Below are 4,168 nucleotides of genomic sequence, written 5' to 3'. Positions count from 1 at the left end.
GCTTTCTTTTATTCTTACACACACAGAAAAAAATCTTTCTATTTCAGAAGAGGAAGTTGAGCTTCAAATAGAATCATCTGGATGTTTTGCAACCTGCTACAGAGATCTTCCCCCCATATCTCAGCTATGCGTGATAACAAGCCACAGAGAATGGAAAGGACCAAGATACAGAAAGCAGCCACATCTCCTGTGACAGATCCTAAGACAGACTTATTGTTGCAACTTGGAACATCAATAATGCTAAGTATGGGTCAGATAGGACACTGCAGCCCAAGCAATGGGCAACTGGTTGTGCTCAGATAATTTACTGCAAGGTCCACGAGTTATGTTTAGAAAATGAAAGAAAGCTGGAATAATCTGACCACCAGATAATTCCTTGTACAAGGGAGAAGGGATACAATGTGGATTCCTACATTTGTGAAAATACCAGTGAAACCAAGCCTGATTAATTTTTAATGAGATTCCATGGGCATATCCTACATGTAAATTGAGTACATGGCCATGTTACATCCATTACACAAAAGGCACTGTCATAGGAACTAGAGAGAGAAAATAAGTATATTTTCCTCAGATACCCTGTCAAGCCAAATTGAGGTTGCTTGACATTCAGAACTTGATTAAAATGCCTAATAATAAGCCTGCTAAGAGTACCTGATTGCCAGATTCCCATTGTGTAAATCTGCAGCAACTAAACGCTAGAATAAATTTTAATTCACAGCCAGAAACAATACCAAAATGCCATTTTAAATGCTCAGAAAAGTCTAGTTCAAATAAATTCCCAAATCATACATTTGCATGGAATCACAAGCTGTGTTGCATCATATAATTTTCCCCTTCATTTTCCTTTTTTATTTGCTTTCATGTTAAACATTTGGTTCATAAATAATACTTAAAAATGGAACACAACTTTACCAGAAGACTTTACTACCAAATAGTAAAATGCCCCTGAGAAGTTTTACGGTAGCAGTAGAAGAGAACTTGCTCAAAAACACACGACTAAGGAGCTGCCGCATTCTAAGGGAAAGATGTTTTCCTGACTTTCTCTTATTCAAAATGTACATAATTTAAAAATAATTCACATAAAGATGGTGGGTAGATCTCTCTAGCAGCTGAAATGGCACTGCCAATAAGGTAAACATGACGTACAGTCCACTCAATTTTTCAGCTTTGTAATTATGCAATTCTCAATGGATTTTTAATGCTATTATATTACATTGGTGCAAAACTAGTTGCGGTTTTTGCAATTATTTGTAACCTTTTAAACCGCAATAACTTTTGCACCAACCTAATATTCACATTATTTTGTATTTTGTGCATAAATTAAGGTTTTATTACTATTGTATATAGTATTATTTCAACTGTGTATAAAATGTACTCTTTTATTAGGTCAGTAGGCAGCATTAACCACAGAGAACAACTTTTAGGAGGGACTCCAGGTTTTGTCTCTAAACCTTCATCCCTCTTCGGCCACATGAAAAAAGGAGATTTTTAGACTTCAAGGATAAATTATATCCCAAGGACAAGAAATCGGATATAAAGGGTAAGGAAGAGGAAAGTGTCAAGAATAACTACCAGATTTCTGGTTGGGCTATCTGGGTATATGATGGTGCCATCCCTGAGAAACTGAATATTGGAGGAGAGCCATATTTGTGCAATTTATGAATATGGTTTGGGACATGTTGAATTGGAAAAGCCTGTGGAGTAATATAGTAGGCAGTTGGATATGAAACTCTGTGACTCACAAAAACTGTAAACATGTATATAAACTAAAAGTGCCAAGTTAATGTTTTATTTGTGTTTATTGTGTTTGGTATTCTTATACTATAAAACCTGTCCTTGGAAAGTCAAGGAATAAAATTATGAACATACCATAGTCTATTCTACCTTTACTGATATCCAAAATTCGTGTGAAAATTGCTCTCAGTATAAATCTAATATGGCTTGACCTGTTGGGAAACAAATAGACTTCAGTGGGACGGAATTGCCTTGAAATTCTCCGGGACTCGGAGGTCTCAGAAGAGAGACTCTCGCCTTGCTGAAGATTATATACAATATGTACATCTCGTCCAGAGGCATTGCATTCATGCTGAGTTATGGAAAAAAGCCTGAGGTATAAAACAAATTCTTATCAAATATACCCTGAGCCATATGGAAAACAAAAATAAACCAAAGATTATTCCTCTGATCAAAAATGTTTTTGTAGTGTAAATTGGATTCTGCCTATAAAAATTGTGGGAGATTTGAAGACTATATTATACTTTGTAGTCATATGTTTTTGAGAACTAAAATTACAGTTTCAAGTATTTTATTTCTAAGCATTACTAGGGCAAAAAAAAATGTCTCAACATTTCTCAACTTTTATGCAACAGTCATTATGATATTTGGTGTTTCCCTAAAGGATACTTATTTAAATCAGCTAGGTCCCATCTCAATCCTGTTCTCTCTGTAGCAGCTTTTGTTCACAGCTCACATTGAAAACAAGCCACTTCATTTTTTTATTGACATGTGATGCTAACTCAGCCCTTCCTGTCTGTGATTCTTTTTTCTTGTATCAACTCTGCCAAGTGATTTAGAAGTATAAGTCTAGAAACCTGGACTCAGATTAAGACCATTTGCAAGGCTAGTAACTTTGATCGTAGGACCCAGTGCACTAAATCACAGCACAGAAGTGTGAGTATTTGCCTGACTGGACAGGGAGTTTATAAATGCTACATAATCGCAGTGCCAAAAAATGAAGATAAATGATTCCGTGTAAGCCAAATGTTATGTTTTGGTTTGTCTTGAGTATAAATACATGCCTGGGAGACTAAGAGAAGTCCGTTAGAAATAACTCAAAACAAAGGAGTGAGCTTGAATTCCAGCTCTGTGTTGCATTAAGTGTGAGGCTGTGGACAAAGAAACTGCATGTCTGTGAATTTAAGAGCCTCATCTGTAAAAAAAGAGACTAATGCTGTCTCTACATAACCACTGGGAGGACTAAATATTATAAAGCATGCGGGTGACTTGTGCAGCCTTTGGCATGCTTTACACAGAAAAAAATACCATAACAACGACTTGGTTATGAGACTTTCGTATGAAACCCCCTGTAACAAGAACATTTTCTATCCTCAGTCAATAACGGTCATTCTATTAGAGATATAGACAGTATTTCTTTATTTTGCCTTATAGAACGGGAGAGAAAGGCTGAGTTGTGGTTACTGGGTCAGGAGGATAGAAATAATTATTTTTAGTTCTCTCTCCTCTTCCTAATATACACATCGAGGACAGGTTTCTTGAACATTAATCCTATTTTTTTTGTTCTCTAAGAATTTGGTCTTCTCTGGAATCTGTCATTCCTTCTCCTTGACTACTAATAAATCATAGATAAATCTTGTCTTCGAATGCAGTAGCTTCCCACAGTCTTTAATTCCTGATGAATTTACCCCCTTATATTGTGCATGCTGACTTAAGTCATGAGGCCAAAGGATCCCACAGTGTATCATGTGTCTGAGGTCAGTACAAGCAGCCCAAGCACCTCAGCTTCACTGATGATAATGGTCTCAGGATGCTTGCTCCTTTCTCTCACGTTTTGTTCCTATTACTATCCAAGTCTGCTCGTCTCAGCACCCACTGATTTTCATACAAGTTCTGCCAATTATGTTCGCAAACTTGTTGCAACAGTGTTGCTAACGTGTGTTTTTTTATATCAGAGGGATAATTCATTATGAATTTGCACCAACTGGACAAACACTTAACCAAGTTTACTATTTGGAAGTACTGAAAAGGCTGCGTAAAAAAGTTAGACAACCTGAACTTTTCTCCAACAATTCATGGCTCTTGCATCACGACAATGCACCAGCTCACATGGCACTGTCTGTGAGGTAGTTTTAAGCCAGTAAACAAATAACTGTATTGGAATACCCTTCTACTCACCTGATCTGGCCCCAATGACTTCTTTCTTTACCTGAAGATAAAGGAAATATTGAAAAGAAGACATTTTGATGACATTCAGAACATAAAGGGTAATACGATGACAGCTCTGATGACCGTTCCAGAAAAAGAGTTCCAAAATTGCTTTGAAGGGTGGACTAGGTGCTGGCGTCAGTGTGCATAGCTTCCCAAAGAGAGTACTTCATAGGTGACCATAGTGATATTCAGCAATGAGGTATGTAGCACTTTTTCTAGGATG

Source organism: Rhinolophus sinicus, linkage group LG07 (assembly GCF_036562045.2).
Source record: "Rhinolophus sinicus isolate RSC01 linkage group LG07, ASM3656204v1, whole genome shotgun sequence".
NCBI lineage: Eukaryota > Metazoa > Chordata > Mammalia > Chiroptera > Rhinolophidae > Rhinolophus > Rhinolophus sinicus.
Note: the sequence above shows the minus strand (reverse complement) of the source record.